We start from the raw sequence: 21,688 nt of genomic DNA, 5'->3' as shown, positions 1-21,688 counted from the left end.
AAAGAATGAAACAAAAAGGACACACTTAAGGTTAAGGGCCAACTTTTATGACCTTTAGATTCAATTAAATTGATTAAATTTTTAAAGGAAAATTGGAATTACACAAGATTAATTGAAATTTAAAAATTAAGGTTTGTTGCATAAACAACTTAATTTTAAAAAATTAAATTTAAAAATTTGAATGTTGTAAGGTGGGAATGTGAATTTTGAAATTGAAGATTGAACGCAAATCTAAAAATTAATTCAAGATCTACACAATCCACAAGTTCAATTTTAAAATTAAAAACTAGGGTTTTTTTATTTAACCACTTAATTTAATTTTTTTTTGTTGAAAATTGAACATGTAAATGAAAAATTGAATTGTACAATTGAAGAGTTCTCAGATCTGAAACAATGAATCCCGTTTAGACAAATTACAAGCTCAATTTTGAATTTTAATTTTTTTTTAGGGATTTTGTGAATTTAACCTCTAAATTTTTGAAAATTGCAAGGAAATTAATCTTGTAATTGAAAATTGCATAACACTCTGATTTGAAAGCAAAAATCAGAAGCAAGCATAGAACATGTTGGTCTCACCAAATGTAAAGGTGAACACTAGCTATGAAATGGATGTAACAATTAAGTGCATATGCTAAATTTTTAAAAAATGATTGCAAATATGAGTTGATCAATTACATATGAATCAAATTTGAAAATGAAAATCAGAAGTAAGGATAAGACACGTCGGGTTCACTAAAATGTAAAGAGGAAAATTAGGCAACTTGGCAATTTGCAACATAGAAGGAGAAATCACCAAATCACCTATTTTCACTTGAATGGGGAGATGCCTTTACATTCAAAAGAGGGGGGAATCCATTAGATTCAATCGTTGATCAAATTAGGACTAAATACTAAATAGATTGATTGAAATGGAATGTGTTTGACCCTATTTTGTAAATTGACTAGTTGAATTAAGACTAAGTGATGGAAAGGAAGACAAATCTGAGAAAACAGTGAGTTGTGAATTCGGGATTTAATTATGCACCTGGATCTAAGAGGTATGGGATGATTCAGAATTGCTCTGCGAAAATTGCCAAAAGCAATAGGGACCAAGACGCCCTCCTCCTCGTCCTCCAAAATTTTCGATTGCTGAAAAGGGTTTTTCTGTCTCTGTATCTGAAGCTTATCCCAAGAGATACAGTTGCACACCTATTTTTTGCACATATAAGGAAAGGGAAATGTGTTGGGGATAGGGGTTTGCCTTTAGGTCAAAAAGCAAACCCCAATTTTGGAATTAACCAAGTGGTTGAAATAATGTAATTGAAATGATTGAAAGTAGAAATCCTCCTCTTTGAGGGGATATTGAATTGACTGAAAATGAAATGCTTACACATCCTTGTGAATTTTTTCTTTCCTCCACATGGAATTAGGATAATGATCTCCTTTTCAATGCTTGAAATATTGATTCTATTGTTGTTCCAAAGCTTGAAGGAAGACTGAAAATACTCAATTGCTCTTGAATGCTTGAAGACCTCTTGTGTGTGATTGTGGATGCTTTGATATTCAAATGAGAGGGGAAATCCCTCTTATATACTTTCTCAAAGGGAAAATGAATTAATTTTTTGACATGAACCAACATGGAGGGGTTTTCCCGTTCAAATTTGAGATAGGTTAGGGGGTCAAAAATAGGTCCCCATTAGGGAGGACCATGACACGATGCCCTGGTTCTGCCCTATTTTGGGGTAGGATCAAGGTGGCAATGAGGTGCATCTTTGAGCTAGATGGTGTTTATGACATGCATGAGCATAATCAGGTCTTCGATCAGGTCAAGGTGCGCAAACACTAAGGTGAAGAACCAAATGTGATAATTTTTTTTGCAAGGGGTGGAATTTTAGGACGCTACAAGAAGAACAAGAAAAATATTAAGTTTTTTTTTGTTAAATCTTTTTGCTAGCTGTAGTCTATTGGTATTTTGTTGTTCAGTGTCTGCACCATTTAGCATCTTCATTGATCGACATCTGTACCTTAACATTAGCGTTGTTAGAAACCCAAATTTTAAAAATTTGAAGCACTTGTTGTTTGCATCTTTTCAGCTATGTTCCTGCAAAAGATTTTTGGGTTATGTTCATATGTGGGAGGATGGTATCAATTTGACAATATTGTTTGTAGAGAAAGAACGGAACGCAAGCCCCTGTTGCCAATAATTAATTTGGGGTTTGCATTTTGTCATTATGCAGGGTTTTGGAGTTTGTCGAGGAGATAGTGGTGCATTAGATAGACTATGTTAGAGTATCCTCAATCAAATTTGGAGCAAAAGACAAGAGGATATCAGAGAGATGGTTTCCATGTCCCATCAAGATAGTAACAAAGGGACCCAAGTCTCAGTTTTCATCGGTGTGACTTGAAAATGTTGAAGAAAGATTTTACAAGCCCCTTTGATAGCATATGGTAAAGGTACACATGAAATGGGGATGCAATAGAGGGTTTCGTGCAATTCTGCAAAGGTTAGGGTATGTTCAAACATGTTGACTGCGAGATAGTGGTAAAAAGAATTGTTCTTGCAATCACACAACCCTTTTATAACATGGGGCAATAACACTTGTAGGTTGACGAAAAAGGAAAAGCTATAAAATAAAGCTTTTATTTAAATCATTATTTAATAGTGATTTAAATAAACATTGTTATAAGTGTTACAAAGGGATTAATATTTGTGGTTGCTTTGGGTGTGAGTGTGCTGGGAGGCCTCCCTGCCCCGCGAAAGAATGAAGGCCAACCCAAAATTGCATGTAGTAGAGAAAGGTAACCCACCATCCCTCAATGGAATGGGATTTGGACTTGAAGAAAGGTGCAGGAGAGCTGGAGCCACAAGAAGGAAAGAGGCATTTTATAGAATACCTTAAAGAGATGTTATCTTATGTAGTGCAATGAATGTGAGGTGTGAAAATAACTGTTTTGACTTCAAGGAAATGCAATTAGCAAGTGTAAAACATAGTTCCAGAACAATTCCTAGTACTCCGTGCGTATGCCAAAATTGGAGCTTCCAAACAGGGCAAGGGTATTCATCGAAACGTCACAAGCTTTTTATCATATGTTGTAGTTTCAAGTACCATGGTAGACATGCAAGACAAATGTGGAATCATGGCCAACGTATATGAAATGTTCGACAGGATGCTCGAAGAGATAGCCACCTCAAGCAATAAAATGATATGATTGTTCTATGAACACATAATCGATTTATTAAAAAGACTTTGGTAACATTCAAACTAATGCAAATGGCAAGAGTAAAGGTCAATTCTCCTTGCTTGTTCCATGATGGGAGCTACTGAGTACCATATGAACATCCATTGAAGTGAAGAATTTAGGAGGATTTTGTTATTTAACAAAGTGCATTGAAGAGGTTTCTGAGGTGATTGGATGTTATATACAAAATGACTGTGTTGAAAAGAATGTTCTAAACTTTCAGACAAATGCAAGCGGTAGGTGTAAGGCTGAAAGCCACAACCTTTTCTATCACTCACCATGCATGTGGTAAAATGGCTCTTTAGAATGTCCTATGGACATCCATAGAAGCACAATGATATGTGAGAAAAGGACTTGTTGAAAAGGCATAATCAACTTTCAAGAAAATGCATATAGTGGGTTTGGAGCCAAATTCCACAGCCTTTGCCAGCACCATGCATTCCTTTGAGTTTGGATTTGGTGAAAAGGCTTTGGAAACCTTGGGAAATGCTTGTGAGACATGTATCAGAAAATGTGGAAGCATAAACAATGCTCAATAACAATTTGACAAAATGCCATGAGTCGGTAGGGGGAAATGTTGGAACAAAATATGGATCCCCAATGCTACATGTTTAGCTGAGCACCTCAGAAAAAAAAAATTATTCAGGGTCATTTTAGAGGTGTTGAACAAAGTAATGTAAAAGAACAAGTAACATTCTTATGGGGATTATCATCAAGGAAAAAAATAGGCTCCTGTTAAAATAAGGCACACCCTACAATATATAAACAAGAGCTGCAAGCGGCGAAGTTCCTGCCGAGAGTCATTGCTTGTTGTTTGTGTTTTCTGTTATAGATTTGTGATTTTGATGCTGGTTGGTTTTTAATTTACTGAAATTCTGCACAATTTGAGAAATCTGGAATCCAATACTTGGAAAATGCACATCAATACGTGTGGCTAGCCAAAAAAGAAGAAGCATAAAACATCTTCTCATAGCTTTGATTTCACAACAAAGTAATATCATCTATAGACAAAACACTACAGAGGAGCAAAAGGAGAAAATAGGTATATATATTGACATATGTTTCTAGGGCATTTTTTAATTGATTACATGGTATTTAAATTGAAAGTTTTTGTCCTGAACATTGTTTGTCAATTGACTGCATACAAAACTAGTATAGTGGTATTCTGAGTCAATTTCTTTGTAGACTTTTCTGGTTGTCTTGAGCATCTCTGCGGGTTTTGTGATTGTTTTCATCAGCATACAAAACTAGTATAGTGGTATTTTGATTCAATTTCTTTGTAGAGTTTTTTGGTTGTCCCGAGCTTCTCTGACCTGCAAAATGCATTAAAGTTGGTAGTTAGCTTAATCAGAAAGCTTGTACCTAAATCTGATCTATGAATTGGTTTTGTTACATTCTCCTAGCATGGAACAATGAATATGACTATTGTTACTAAGGCAATTAGTTTGCTGGATGATTTTCTCTGAAAAAGATGGATAGAATTGTTTTAAAAACCAGTGAGTTTCGGTCATTCATAGACAATACCAGAAGATCCCTTCCACAAAACTTTTCCATTGGAGTAGTGTTTATGATATTACAGTGGAGAAATAAACATTAGGTGCTATAAATACAAGATGGAAAAATGATTCAACATGCATACAAAGAATCATAAATAAAACTTATTTATGGCTAGAGTATAACAAATTATAGCTGATATTAAATCTTAAAGGTTTTGGCAGTACCTTGACAAAAAAGCATTTGGATGGGCAAAATGTTCTTTCATATGGAAATCTAGTCTCACAGGCCCTGCAGTTTTTGCACAACAATTTATTTAGATGCAAAATATTATTCTTAAGCCATGTTATTTTACAAATAATGATATTAAAAAAGGTGGGTTTGAGAGTGTTACTTCATTGTCGTCCTTAGCAATGTGAATAATAGAATTGTTCATTGCAATTGTGAATGTTGCATCCATTTGGAATTTGTGCATAAAGAAAACAACTGTTGACATGTCTTTCTTGTAATGTGCAAATGGAATTTTGGCAAGCTGAGGAAAATTTTCTTGCAAGAGTGTGGTGTGTAAGTTACAATCAATGGTACTAGTTGCAGTTTCTATTGTGCATTGCAAGTAAGGTTCATAGGTGAATGGGGTTGAAGTGGCGCAAGTGAGACATTGGGTTGAGTTGTTAGTGGTAGTGGGAAGTAAACAGACAATGTGGTGGCAGATGGAACAGAGGGGCTGGTAGAGAGGAAGGTGGGCGTTTTTGGTCTTGAGAGTTCCAGTGACCTGTGAACAAAAGAATAATGTTAGTGTGGGGTAAAAGAACAATGGTAGTGTGGGGTGGAGGAATATGTGTAATTTAGGGATTAGGGAAAGTGGTGGTGTAATATAAATTGTTTAAAATAAGCACCTGAATGTTGGATGAAGCCAGATTTTGCAAAGAAGCTTTGCTGCAGTCATTGTTGAGTTCATCAACAAAAGTTGACAGCGTTGACTTTAACAGGTGTGTTTCGTGGGCACCATTGCGTACAATGTTCTTGAATAATAAGAGGGGCGATGTTGTTGTAGGAAGAAGTTGTTGTAGAGTGGCATAGACATCCGAGTGGTTTTTTGGCACTGTGAGCTGGAAGGAAAAGAAATGTGTTAAATGACATAGCAAGATGATTATACAAAATGAAAAACGAATAATTTAGTTTTTGGAGAGGGTGCAAAATATCTTACAGTGGCCGTGTCAGAGGCGGATTCACCATCTTTAACCAGTAATCGATATTCTGTTGGTGCCTCAGTATAACCAGCGACAAGAATAGCCAATGAACCAATTGAGTAAGTGTTAGGTGAATCAATGAGCTGTGCTATAGTTCTGTCTAGTGTTAGCTTGCGTTGTTTGTAGACTTTTCCAATGCATTCAATTATTGTTTTTGCAGTTAACTAGAGACAAGAATCAACATCACCTCTTTCGTATTGGCTTTTCTTTTTTATTATGAAGTTTGTTAGACGAACACTAGCAGTAGGCAATAGTTGTGAAAGGAATGAATCAATCAACTTGTTGTTGATATTTACTGTTATAGTCATTTGACCATGACTGTCAACCATTTCCACATGCACAATCGGTACTTTTATTTGGCCTACAGGGTTCTTGTTACAACCTGGGCCGTAAGTTACAAGAACAACGCCTTCAAATGCAACAGCAAATTGCATTGTACATATTTCAATGATGCTTGATATATGCAATGGTTGCAATTTTAATCTGCAATGAAATGTAATGTTTCAGTTTTTATAGTATAAGTAGAAGTGAAAGAAATACTTTAGGAATCTATAACAACAGTTACTTCTTTGGCCGAGGTTTGTCAGTAGAACAACTTCCGCTATCTGGAGGGGCTTCTTGGGCATCGGGAACTGTTTGAATGCTACTAAGAAATGAATAAGATAGTTTAGTTTCTGATATAATAATAAAGAGAAAAGACGCAAGATAGTGTTGGTGGAAATGTAAATAAAAGAAAAGGGGACAAGAGTGTGTAAAAGAAATACATATTTTCTTGTGATTTTCGTTTGTTTGACGACAATTGATCTTTGGGTGTTGGATTATCCATCTAATCCTATGCAATAACTTTGGCTCACAACAAAATATTTTAATTTTGTTGCTGGTTGTAGCTATTGCAGCTATTGGTGCATATGACTATTTAGATATTTTCAAGTAAAAAAAATCTTATAGCTTTAACAGTCTATACAATGGTGTTATTCTAAGTAAGGAAAATCTGATATTGAACTTAGGAATAAATCTACTTAACTGTTTGCTGGGAATAATAGTTACAAAAATCAAAGTTAAAGACAAGAATAAATCTACTCCATAATCTATCAACTAAGAATTGAATAGACTAGTAATAAAATTACCTTTTGTTGGCTCTTGTGAAATGTTTTAGTAAAAGATTATTGACAAGTAGTTTGCGAGCTTTGTGAATGTACATGAATAATTTATGCGATGTTGTCAATCTGGGTAAAAAGAATGTCATGATCAGTCCAATATGCTTCTAATCTTTGAATTCTACCCATGTGTCCGTTATTGTTTGTCCAAATATTGTCAATGATTGTTGTTGACAAAGGATGTATTTGTTCAGGTAACAAGTACAAATTTAGTATTTGCATGTGTTGTTTAAGCATGTTTGCAGTTTTTGAGTTTTTTAATATTTCAATGTTGAAGTCGCCTGCAATATAGACAAGGTTGTTGCCAAAAGAAATTGTTATAACTTTGGTGACTATTGTCATGATATTTGTAAGTGTTGTTCCTGGTTTGGCATAAATATTACAAATGTAAATGGTTCGCCTGTTAATCATGAAAGAGAGCAAGAATGCTTCAACATTTTCATTTGTTAAAGGTATTGCATCCAATACTTGTATCTTTTTTGTAACACAAGTCATTACACCATGGACATTGTATATTGCAAAGCAATTGTAGTTTGGTAACGGGTTATCTTTCAATGGTGTTTTGAGGTGAGTTTCTTGGAAACAAATAATGTCTGAGCACATTAAGTCTTTGTCATATGAAATGTCTTGTTTTTGTGGGTGGAAATGTCATGTATTTAATGTTGGTATGGTAATAGATGTCATTTGATCTTGACGTTGGGAATCATGTTGGAGAGTCCATTGAGCGGTTGTTTGAAGTCGTACCATTTCTTGTACAATTGTCGTTTTTACTTTGAAGTTTTTTGATGTTAAAGGGCTTAAGAGGAATAGTGTTTCAATGCTTGTTGTTAGAGATAGAGCTATGTATGTTAGCCCATGTTGATGCAAACCAGAAGGGTCAAATGCAACACCATGCATGGTCAGTCCTTGGGCTCTATGTATTGTTCAAGCACATGCTAACTGTATGGGAAATTGTTTTCTAACAATGGTCTTTTGTATGGCATTTAGTTTTTCGATTGGTCTTGCAACTCGCAAGATTGGTATCCATCCATTATCAATGTATGCTTGATTGAATTGTGGTAGCTTTGTAACTTGATATTTGCCAATGTTATGGTCATTGAATTGAACCCAAATGACATCCATATCAATAGTTCGTGTATATGCTTTGAATTTCCCATCTGTTCCATTGACAAGGCCATCTTGTATATCATAGTTTCAGCCATAGATCTCAACTAATATGTCTATTTTCAACATTATTTGATTTGGCAAAGTTCCACTATGTTTCTGTATGCGGTCAATGTCAGCAAAACTGTGATGTTCATCAATTGCATTTATTATAATAAGTTCTCCAGGAAGGTCAGATAAATTTTTTTGGTTGTGCTTATTTACGTCTTGTTTCCTATAAAAGAGGAAAGGAAATGATGGGTTTGAAGGTGGGGAGCGGAAGCATTGCTTATTCAAATATGCTGTGTCATTTTCTGTTTGAGATCCAATACGTATTTTGTTTAGAATGGTGATAAAGATCTCATATTTTTGCCTCATTATTGTTTGTAAATTGTAACATTTGATATTTTCTTGCCAAAAGTCATATGGCATTAGCTCAGTATCCATTGCTAAAGTTTGGAACACTAAAGAATCATGTATAGGCTCTGCTTGGTATAAGTCACCATAGCAAATAATATCTAAGCCACCGAAATGTTTAGTAGGTATTTGCATTATGTCACACAATCTTTTATCTATGCATCATAGCAGCCTTGCGCCGACAAGGGAAATTTCATTTATAAGAACAATTCGTAGTTGTTGATATTGTTTTGTCAATGTATCTAATCTTTTTGAGCTTAAGGGAGTAAAAGTTGATCTTTTAAATGGTAGTAGAAGTGCAGAATGTAGAGTTGTACCACCTAGATTGTAAGCAACTTTCCCTATGAATGCAAGCAACAAGCCTTTTCTTTTGTCTGGGTCACTATTAATAGATTTATTATATATATGAAGAAGGCCTTGATATATGGCTTTTGCAATGAAGGTTTTCCCTGTGCCAACACCTCCTGTTAAGAACAAATGCAATGGCTTAACGTTTTCCTATTGTTTTCTCATTAGTATGTCTTTGACTATCGCTTGTTGTTCATTGTTCAACATTCTACGAACATTGTAGTATTTTGTATTGTCAAGTAACTGTGGATGAGCAGCTATTTCAAATGGGCTTGTTATTTTTTTGGTGGAGACATTATGTCTTATTGTATCTAAATCTGGTTGCAAATTATATTGTTCTTGGTCATTGTTTTTGAGCCTTTGGATGTTGTTTTCATGTTTGTCGCTTTCCTCTTCATTGTTGGTATTAATGATAGTATTGTCCATATCACCCCACATTTCATTTATGTAGTATGTATATTTTTCTTCATTGACATGTATTGTTTTCTCATAGTTGGCGAAAGCATGTTGCCATGTTGTGAAGCCTTTTTTCAATGAATTTTCATCAATCCAGAAAGGAACATACAATAAAAGCTTTTCTCTATAATAGTTTTCACTATCAATATGTTTATTGTATCTGATAAATCTGATAATTTGTGGTCTAGTTCGTTGTGTGATCTTTGCTTTTGCTAATGTATATTCTACAACAAATTCTGCCAGACAAATATCAGCTAATGTTTGAGGGTGTTCTATATAATGGTCAATCAAGTTTTTACAAGCAATATTCTGTGATTCGTCTGGTTCATTGCTTAAAACCTTTAAAGTTTTGAGAACAAATGTGCGGCTATCAGAAGGAGAAGTGTCTATGAATTTGCATTTGCGTGAACTATAGTTTAGAGGAAGGGAAAGAACGATATGTGCAGCTTGTTGTGTGGACATCTGTTGTAAGTTAAGCAATGCGTTGCCAAGCTTGGTTATCATGTTAATGGCATCAATGTTATGTTGCCTGTGGTCTGCACGTATCTTAGCAAATGATGTTGTCATTGAGTTATTAGCTTTGGTCATGTAAGAGCTATAGTAAGTTGCTGCAGCATATGCATTGAGAACAAATTGTGCATCTGTATTTGCTTGCCAAAGGTGTGGAATCTGCAGTGCAAATGAATTATTCCATATGTGAGTTGGCTTTCTTTTTAAGAATAATGTTGGTCTTAGCAATGTAGATCGTATGGCTGTTATGTATTCATTTTCAGTCATGTTTATTTTCGCCAAGAAATCCTCAAACGATACAGAAGTATCATAAATTGAAGTTTCTAGAATAGTTGTGAGTTTCTCGGCAATGTGCATAGTGTCTTTTTTTTTGTCAGTGCATGGTTCAAGTATTGTAGTTGCTTTCATTGGCGGTTGTGGAGAACCAAATCGACACTTTTTCCTTTTTGTCTTTGTACATTGCTTAGTGTGATGATGTATGTGCAATTTGGCTATTTGATCATCTAATGCCTCTGTATTGCAAGTTATATATTTGTCAACAAACTGCTCAATGATAGTATTGTCATCTTTTCCAAAGATAGGTGCATCTCTAACCCATAGCATGAAATGATCATGTTCATTTCCTTGACTTTGGAATTCTGTAACTGAAAAGTAGTCCAATACCTTTCCAAAGAATGTTGTGTCTGAACATAGTAGTTGTTTCATTGCATTAATTCTATGTTTGTAATAGCGCGTACAAGTTATTGGATCTTTTTTAATCAAAGAGAATATGTCGACTTCTAAAGAAGATTCAGGTTGGTTTTGAGTTGACTTTGAGTAGTGTGACATGTACAGGTGTTCCAAAGTTTGTGTTAGTGGGAGCCAATTTTGCTCTGCGCTAGTGAAAGTGGCAAAAAAGGTAGGTGGTCCTAACTGTCGAATCATTGCAAACACATTTTTTTTGAGATATTGCAAATAATCAGGTGAATTTCTAATCTTTTTGAAATCTGTGTAGCCAATATCTGAATGTAAAATTCTTTCAAGATTTGGTTTGTCCTTGACATCATTCACTAGTAGTGTTCTTCCTTTTAGTTTGCCCTTCCGGATTCTTATCCATATAGTAGAAAAGACTTGGCTAATAAGTATTTTGACAGTTTTGAAGAACAAGTTAGTGGTATGATATGCAAAAGATCGATTTGAATTTTGTAACTCCCATTGGGCAATTTTTTGGTATGAAAACCTTTTGCTAATTTCGTTATCACATGGTTCTCTAAAAAAAAGTGTTGGAAAGTTCATCTCTTCTGCATATTTATCTTGGAAGATTCCTAGGGGTTGGTTTCCCTCTGCTGGTGCAATTTCTATGACTTTATCTTGAAGAGAATGTATAGTTCTTGGCTCAGTATAACCATGTATTAATGTGTCTGTTTCAATTTTTGTAATGTTGGGATTATCATTATCATTGCCATTTGATGAAATTGCATTGTCATCATCACTTGAAGAAGACTCAATAGTAGGTTTTTGTTGTTTGCAATAAAACAGAAGTTTTTGCCAATTGTTGTTCAATTTTACTTCTTCCATCTTGTAGAGTGTTGTTTTGCATAACTCATTAAGGGAATTCATAACTATATTTGGTTGCACTCTGCCTTTTTGATATGCATTTGTGTATTGTAAACGTCTTTTCAATGCAACAACAATTGTCCATGTTTCATTTGATGATCGTGGTAGGAGTGTTTGTATGATATTTATATCAGTTGGCACATTGATAATAGTTCCATTTAGTCCAATTTGAGATCTTTTGTGTCCTAGCTGCCATATTTGTGCAAATGCTATCCGGAGTGATACTAGTCTTTCTTCAAGTTCTGTAAGTGTAGCGGTATGTTGCAATGGCTTATTTGTCTTGATATGTTCTGGCATTGCATATAATGGCTTTATGTTTTGTTCTAAGCACCATCTGCAAGCCTTGCATACCTTTGCTCCAAACAGGCTTTCTTTATTTGACAATAGTAATTGTTCCTTACATATTGTTTTTCTTCTAAGCTTTATCATGTTCTTTTTAAACTAGAGCCGTGCGCAAATTGCACATACATGTTTTGGTGTGTCTTGTATTTTTGCTAGGTAAGTTTCTATTGGTGTTTGTTGCTTCTTTGTTGTTGTTTCTAGTGTTTGAATGACAATAGTTTGACGTATTCATTTTTTTACTTTACTGAGTGAATCATTTGGGATTTTGTTAGACGTATTTGGCAATTGTGCACAACTTTTCATTTGTAGATGCGTATTGCTTTCAATAGATTGGGAATTGGATGGGATTGTGTCAAAGCCATTTGTGTGCTGTGGAGGCAGGTTGTGCTCTGCATGGTTGCTATGTCGAAGTTGTACATGTTCATTGCTTCGAATAACTTGTTTCAATTTGTGCATACTGATTTTTTGTTTTCCTTTAAGAAATGCCATTTTGTTTGATTGTTCAGTGTTACCGTTACTTGGCATTATGACTTCTACATCACGTGGTATGTAGTGCATATGCATATCATTAACTCTATGACATTTGATATTGTATACTTTGATTGGTCTTGGACATTTGCAATATTCCTTAATTTAAATGTTAGTGGTTGTTGACCAAGTTTTGATCTTCACTTTCAAAATGTAAGATAACCATTCAAAGCAAAAATCAGCCCCTTCGATTCCACTTCGTTCATATGGCTCTCCTACTTTTGCAATGAATGTTCCCCAGCTTGCAACACCACAATTGATGATCACGTCAGATTTGATACATGTTTCTATGCAAGCAATTGCTATTTTGTCTCCATAGAGTATTGTATTGCAAAATGATTGAGCCATGTATCGTCTAAGAGATTCACTGTCAAAATCATTGTTTGTCAAAGAAGCAATAGTGTTGAACAAGCTATCATCACAATCTGATATCGATTGTGCATTTTTGCAGAAATGGGCTGTAGCATTTGCTAACTTGTCTTGTAGAGAACTATTATCTAGCTCGGAAATTGTTTTAGACTTATTGGATTCGTAAATCTGGTTCTCAGGTAGGCATTTTTTTTGGTTGATGAGTGGTTCAAAATGTCCTTGAATAGGATTTTCGTCATGGAACAAAATACAATATGCATTACTTTGCAAATTCTCATTGAATTGCAAGTACCTACACTTTCTTGTCAAAGACCAAACACATATTCGAATCTTTAGCCAATTGGCCAGCCATTTGATACAAAATATGTCCCCCCAAAGGCCATATTCATCACAGTGTGGAATTCGTGTTGCTGACAATCGTATATGTCGTAGGTGTGTGTCAATATCATTCAATCCATGCATTTCATATAATGCTTGTGCATCTAGCTCATGCTTGTACGAAAAAAGAGCTTCAACATCATTTAGTTCTAGTCTATTTATGAAGTGGTCAATAATTCCATTGTGTAGTTCTAGAGAAGTGTATTGCATATGTAATAATAGATAGAAAGAAAAAAAAAGGCAATCACCCATACTATATACAAATGGTTTTATCTTGAACAAGTTATTGTTTTGCAACACTTCATCAATTGTTTGAACATGCACTTGTTTACTAATTGGTTTATAATTTTCCACATCTATGATATGTTCTACTGGTTTAGTTAATTTCATTTTCCCTTTTTTTTGGTGCATAATGGAACAACTACTCAACAGTAAACAACACAAGTTAGCAATATCTTACCAGTTCCAATTTGTGCAATGCTATGCTTTGGATTCTCTAGGCTTGCTCTGCTATGCTCTGTGTTGATGAACTTTAGATTGGAAATATTTGAAACAATACAGAACCTGTAAACAAAGCGAAATAGAGAAGTAATAAGGACCAATAGAAGCCATAACTAAATACTTTGTGGGAAAAGCTATGATGGCAAAAAGCCCACAAATTGCATTGAACTGGAAACAATAAAGAACTTGGAAATAAAATGAAATAAAAAAGTAATAAGAAGTGATAGAAGCCATAACTTAGAAATTTGTGAACAAAGTTATCATGATAAAAAGCACACAAATAACCAACCCCGACAATAGTACAACATGAGCGTATAATCTATGCCAATTTATATGACAAGCACCTTCAGGTTGACAATTTGATGGATGCTTCACTGAACTTTTTGCAAGTTTCAATCATTACATTTGGTGGAAATGGTGCATTCATGTCCATCAAATATTTGGGTATATTCAATTCAGATGATTGGCCCAGTTTTTTTTGTTTTTTTTTGAGGCAAAATGATCAAAGATCATGAAGAAACAGTTTTGAGTTAGGATAGTAACAAAATTGGTAGCAAGGTCAATTCTTATGTAGGGATCAAAGATGTGCAAGAAGACATCTTCAACAGATCAGCTCTTGTTTGTGAGGTTAATTTGTTGTGTTTGTAAAGATCAGGTATTAAAAGAAAAGGCAACTAAAACTTTGCAGACACTACATTGGAACAAATGACATGCTATGTACCTTGCCATTTGCATGAGAGAATCACGTGGTATTTGGAGATGTGAAATAAAGGCATGTCATCTGAACAAGTAGCAGTATAGCAATAGAGGTGAACTTGGATGCGAAAATTGGCACTACAATTTTCTTGGCGAATTCTTTTGCCTATAAATGATGTGGAATATGTGAAATATTCACTGAGCTTGTCAAACAAACTCTTGTTTTTCAGGGCCAGAGGGGATCGTTTGAGTATGAACTTGTGTCGGAGCAAAATGGCCTGCGCAAATGCTATTGCATTCCCATTCCTCCCTACAAAAAATCATCAAGGTCCTCATGTTCACACAAAAAAAGAAAATTCTATGCACTATCGCGGCCAGATGCCAATCTTGTGGTTACTTCTACCAGCTCCCAATAGATCACTCAGGCTTGCACAATACAGTGCATGGCAATATGAAAAATGTAAGATTCATTTCAGAGGGCGAAGATATTGATATTAAAGACCGCAAGTATAAATGGGGAGAGACAGGGGAAGCAGAAATGTGTAACATGTATTGCAAGAAATAGGGGCGAGGACATAGCCATTTGGTTACTTGCCCAGGCTCCGACAGGTGTACCGGCAACCTCTATGATGGTTCGAGGCATGAAACTGTGAAATATGGACCTAATGTGGATGTTTCCAAAGATGAGATGACTCATGGGACTTACTGGCAATATGTTAGATTTGTTGACCCTTTCACAGAAGAAGAAAGGGAAGAGTTTGACCAATGTAATCACTATTCTAAATCTGAGGGGCATGAAATAGAGTCGGGTACTTTTGATGGCATAAATAACTATTCCAGGTGAAGCTGTTATAACAAATAAGGACAAGGAGCTAATTAGTCAATATATGATTGTCTGAATGCGATCAACTGATCTATGCCAAGACATAAAATAGAGCAAGTGTTGGAACTCATGCACACATTTCAAGTGGCAAGCCCATAAGTAATGTCTACAGAAGAGAAAAGGATGATAAATGAGTAAGTTATGTGTGCCCAGGTTTGAATCAGCAAAGATTGAGTTTGGGCACGAATGTCTAATGGCTTAGCCATCTCCAAGTTCATCTGGCATGTTTTATTGCCGGTTCAATCATCAACAACTTCCTCCCATGTTTTGAAGTTGGAAAACAAATCCAAAATCCCTTCCCAATAGATAGGAATGAGTGATAGGGTTTAGCCACCGTTTACCTCTGCCAAAGTATCTACGACATGCAACGAGTGTGTCTGATTTGAACAGGGAAGTTTGTAAGTGTAAAGGCTACTGTTTAGGGCCTGCTTCAGTCAGATCTATGGGGATTAGTCATCATTTCAGCATGTTTTCATCCCCTAATAACCATGGATTTTCAAATACAGCAGTAGTTTAGATACCTTCTTCATTGCAAATTTCGTGGTGGCTTCCATATTTTTGTTGCTAATTTCATCAAGTCTCAAGTTACAATTTTGGAATTCTTCAGAAAACATGATGGACTGTAGTACAGATATTATTTCAACTTTCAAACTTCCCAATGGACATTCATGTGCAAGTTACTAGTTTTAGCAGTAATCATATCTGGCTACAATTATTCTCGATGTTATATTCCAAGGCTCCAAGCAATGGATAAGGATCTATTTTAGACTGCTTCAATTAAGTTGTATTTTATAAGCTATTTCAGTTCAGGTATGCTTTAAAATTTGTTTCTTTCTGTTTTTCCTACAGCTCTTGAATAGGTTTGCCTTCATGCAATACTTTTATTGATATTTACTTAGTATTCTTAAATCCCTAAAAGTTGTTTATTTTAACTTTACAAATAGATGCTTTGAGTACATAAATTCTTACTAGGAATTGAAACTGGACTTATGATACAAAAATTCAAAATTGTTATTCAGCTTAAGTAGGCTGAAACTTATGTTTGTAATTTTAGTAAATAAATTGAAATGAGATTGCAGTTTCCACCATTAGGTTTCACATAATATCTTCAATTGGAAAGAAAAGCCCAAGTTTTTCATTGATTTTAGTATTTAGTAGTTAACTCAATGCACATATTTGCACTGAAAAAGAAACAATTAAACAAAATCTCTATGGGTGGAGGTGGGAGTGGGTGGGGGATAGCAACTTGATTGGTACAGGCCCAGCAGCTTCGCACAGGCCTTACTACATGGACGTAGAATAGAATTAAAAAAGTCGACACCATTTTGTTCTCCATATTAGCAAATCATGAAAACCAGGGATTGTTGTTTGTTTGTCTTGTATCACAAAGACAACTCACTCAGTAATTTGAAAATTCTTCTTTATTTATCAGTTAGCTCAAGAAGTTCTAGTATATCTACAAAAAAGCAGAAAAGAATGCTGGTAGAACAAAGTAATCTGTTTCATCCTTGGAAAGCTCCCAAGCTTTTTGCCAATTGCTCAATTGGTGGGTTAATGACATTGTAGACCAGCTAGTAGACTTCCATTGGAGTTGTAGTCTGCTCCACCCAAAAGGCATGGGATAAAGAGGACTGCTTAAACACCATTCAAACCTTACACCTAAGCTGAAGGAATCAGATATGATGTGGCGTGGCCATCAATGCATTATTTATCAAAACACCCTACCAAAAAAATATACTACCAAACTTATTCAAATAATGAGCTATTGAATTTATGACTAAGCTTTAGCCAATTTTCATTCAATATTAGAGAGTTAGCTGAAAGTTACTTCTTAGAATAACACAAAGCTATCAGAAATGCATACGAGACTTAAGGCTTCATCTAGAGCCCGTTGATACCCAGATAGCTGGGAAAAACAAAATCCTCCAAGAGTAGCTAAAGACCTAATTATCAATGAAAAGGGCCACAATCTCCCAACTAGTGAACCGATTATATTCAAAATTTTGTTCCCCTAATGACAAGTAGGATAATAGACAAAAACTTCTACTCAGGATATCCATATGAAATTATGCAAATAACTTCCAGCAGGAATCTTTGTTCTAACAACAATAGAAAAGTTTGAGATGAAACTGACTTATTAGAATAATGGAAAGCCATCAGAATTGCATGACAGACAGACAGAATAAATAAGCATGTCAAAATATATGAACAGAACAATGTCCTATTGGTGCACAGGAAGAAGATCCAGAAAAACCTCTAACAAGCATTTTCACAAGAAAAACGTTGACTTTATTTTGATTGATTTCAGTAATTAATCAATGCCTTGTAATTGCAATAGGTCAGCAGTGAAGTGAATCTATGGGGCGAAATGATAGTTGCAAGCAATCTAAAAGCTCCATACTAGGGTTTAGCCAAATACATCCCAGACCAGGTAGATATGCAAAAGGAATTACGCAGTATATGATGCAGCTATGAGGGTTTCCAAAATAAAGCAAAAAAATACTAAAACAAAAAAAAACACCACAAAGATTTCTTGTAAGATTCAAATTGTGGTTCCATTTCTTCTATGAAGTTGTAAAGTTTGTTTAATAAGTGAAAATACTCTGATTACCCATTGGATGAACTCAACAAATAAGCATGTCAAAATATATGAACAGAACAATGTTCTATTGGTGCACAGGAAGAAGATCCAAAAAAACCTCTGACAAGCATTTTCACAAGAAAAACATTGACTTTATTTTGATTGATTTCAGTAATTAATCAATGCCTTGTAATTGCAATAGGTCAGCAGTGAAGTGAATGTATGGGGCGAAATGATAGTTGTAGCCAATCTAAAAGCTCCATACTGGGGTTTAGCCAAATACTTCCCAGACTTGGTAGATATGCAAAAGGAATTACGCAGTATGTGATGCAGCTATGAGGGTTTCCAAAATAAAGCAAAAAAATACTAAAACAAAAAAAAACACCACAAAGATTTCTTGTAAGATTCAAATTGTGGTTCCATTTCTTCTATGAAGTTGTAAAGTTTGTTTAATAAGTGAAAATACTCAGATCACGTATTTACCTTGTAAATTTTGATTAATTCATCTTGCAAAGTTCTTAACAGAATCTAATTAACAAATTAGAAAATTTCAATTGTCTTATCCTTTGGCCTCTAACAAGGATTTCTTAAATATCTCCCTCTCTATGTTCGAAACTGACTCTGCCCTTCCTTCCTATATCCAGTGCCGTTTCAATTCTCAAATATATGTCTCTATGTTCCAAACTAACAGAGTTATAAAGAGACAATACACTAAATAAAGCCCCAAACGGATGATGGCCATCATTTTCGCTGTGACCATTCTACGAATGTACCTCACTAGGTCATATTTATCATTGACAGATCAAGTTCAATGGAGCAAGAGCAGCAACGGAGACATAGACAGAGAAGACGGCAGCAGAGCTGAAAAGTGGAACTTAGGCAATCAATCGACTAGGAGAGGAACGACAATCTTCAGGCAAGTCGGCATGAATGGATCCTCGTTCGGATGGAAGGAGAAGGGAATAGGTCGGATACTGGCTCCTTGCCTCTCTCGGGTGGTCGAGTGGAGCTAGGAATAGAATCCCTTCTCTCTATCCGGGAAGGGAGGAATGGGAGAAATGTACCCACTTGGCTCTGCCATTGTTCTTCGACATTGATTTATTAATAGATGTAGAGGTTCTGCCATTGATGCCTACTATTCTATGGGGTGGGGATAAGACCCAGGGAGGGCTTCGATCGAATGAGATGCTAGGGAAGGGCCAATCAATAGCTCTAAAAGGTACAGCCTCTTGTGGTTCGAGAGGTGTAGGGGTAGCTTGCCCTTGACAGGTGGGAATAAGGACATTGGTTATGGGGCCCCAAGGCTCTCGGTGAATGTATTTTATTCCACTCCCATCCGATGGAGCCATCCTAACCATAGTTGTAGGTTTGGATGCGTATATGAGGCGATTCTGAGATTTATATAAGTCCGCCTCAGAACAATTTCTGATGATTCTGTATCTGTGGTTCTGTTTGATGCTAGCGCCAAGGTAGCTATAGAGATGGAGGATATGCAAGAAGGTGTTGTCAATCGCCTTCTTTAGTATTTCCCTGGTAGAGGAACTAACTGTTCATCAGCATTAGATGCTGCAGAGACACTATTAATTAAAGGAACCCGACATCATTCAGTGAACGTTAAAAAACCAGTAGTTATCTTCCTGAGTGATGGGGGAAACTATCGTGGAAGGGACCCCTATGTTGTGTAAAAAACCCTAAATGCTTTAAAGAAAACTGTAAAGAAACCCTAAATTTACTCAGGAAATCATACCTAAAATGTCTGTGGTCCTCTTTAATCCTCTTCGAGATTGCCCAGAACAATGTATTCCTTTTCTCAATCAGAACCTGCCCACGCATAGTAGTTTTGCATGCCCAAAATGAAAACTTACGAGCCATATGTTTGCATGCTTTGTTTCTTGAGCTCGTAATCTCTGTAGGTCTTTTCTGGCTCGCCATCTGTTTGAAGCAACCGTTAGGGCTCTGCTTTGACGGGCCCTGCAGCCTCTGGAGATGTGCGTTCTCTCTTGTTGAGAACCGCACAAAGCTCTGCAGACCGCTGCAAACCGCCAATGTATCCAATATGCCAATGCCAAAAAACTTGAGGATAAAAATTTTCCTAAATAATTTGCATCTTTTTCGGGCAGAACCAAGGAAACATGAAAATATTTGCAACAAAAATAAATATGATTGGTTGTTTTGGCTCAGATTAATAAGGGGTTAGCGAAAATAGCCTCCGCTATAGTTTCCTGCAGGCAGGAACCAACAAACAGTGAATGTTCATTTCACAAGTATGAGAGTACATAACAAAGTGCAAATGGTAGATGTATATGTAGTGTACATGACTTGTTTGACTAAGTGCATTGAAAAAGACCCCATTGTCATACAAAATGCCTTACAGAGATATCATTGTTAAAGGATTCATAAAAACTACGTGGTTCATATTTTCCATTAAAATGTATATGTGAAATAAAAGGTTATAAAATGATGTAGATATGCATGAGAAGTGTGAAATCAGAGACAAGCATTGAAAGTGTCATTTTCATGAAATATAGTATGGGAATGCTACTAATGTGAAAAGGGTCTCTTTGAATAACATTCCATGGATGAGGACTGGGTATGCAGAAGATGAATTTGATAAAATATTTTGAAAATTTCCAGATAGATGCAATTGATAGATGGAAGGCACAATGTTTCTTTCTGTCAAATATTATGGATTGTTTACAAAATGTGGAATCTCAAGCACTGCATGTGAACTGTTTGCAAAGAGAGGAAAAATATTTTTCTAAAGAAGAGACTCATTGGCTATATGTTCGAATGATTATGTTTCCTTCTATGGTTGTATGACATAAGGAGTTACAAGTTAGTAAAGTAATTAATTATGTGTGTAACTTTTAGTTTTCTGGGAGGGATAGTTGAATAGTTGCAATTGAATACCAATAGTTCTAAGCAATCTGAAAGGCTCCCTTGTGTCTATAAAAGGAAAATCAGGGCTGTGAGAAGGTGAGGAGGTCTACGGCTGAACAACTTGTGTAAATTTTTGGAATACAAAGGAGGAATGTGTAGAAAGGTTTTATTTTGAAAATGGTCTCAATTGTTTTGTTGTGATTATTGGAAATTGTTGTCTGATTGTGTCTGGAGCAGTTAGAGATTTTTTGATTGTTTAAATCAGGATATCAAGTATATTTCCACTTTATCAAAGCACTTTCATGTTTTGTGTGGTTTATTTGATTGGATTTTGCAAGTTAGAATTAAATGCATTTGAATAAGTCACAACTCTCTTGCATGTTTATGCAAGCCATAAATAGAAAAAGTGCCTAACAATTAGAGTTATGCACCATTTGATGAGTAAATATTTTATATTGAATTTGTAGCCCAAGATAAAACACTAGTCATAATTCTATTCCAGAACCAAATCAAAATCTTTCAGATGTGAATATCTTTTATTTCTAGTCATAGGAGTAAGAGTAAGTGCTTAATGGAAAACAAGGAAATGATTGAATTCAAATATTAATCAAACAAAATTTTAAATTTGTACGAGGTTTAAATATGGTTAAGATATTACCATATAATTTTGGAGAGTTATCAAGCAGTGGTGATAAAGGTACACCCGCCAAGGCATAACAAAGCCTAAAGTGCAGGGCAGTTTAATCATTTTGATTATATCATGTTCGTTGGCCAAATCAATTGTCGAACTTGATCATAGAACTTGGCATATTCTTAGAGTTTGATAATCTGCAGATTTAGGAACCAACATGACCTCCATGATTGGAAGGATAACCCAATCACCCTCTTTTTGGAAGTTGAAAAACAACTTATACAATTTGGAAATTTCTATCTCATCTCA

This window comes from Cryptomeria japonica, chromosome 6 (genome assembly GCF_030272615.1).
Source record: "Cryptomeria japonica chromosome 6, Sugi_1.0, whole genome shotgun sequence".
Classification (NCBI taxonomy): Eukaryota; Viridiplantae; Streptophyta; class Pinopsida; order Cupressales; family Cupressaceae; genus Cryptomeria; species Cryptomeria japonica.
The sequence above is the reverse complement of the archived record's forward strand: the minus strand, read 5'-3'. Positions refer to the sequence as shown.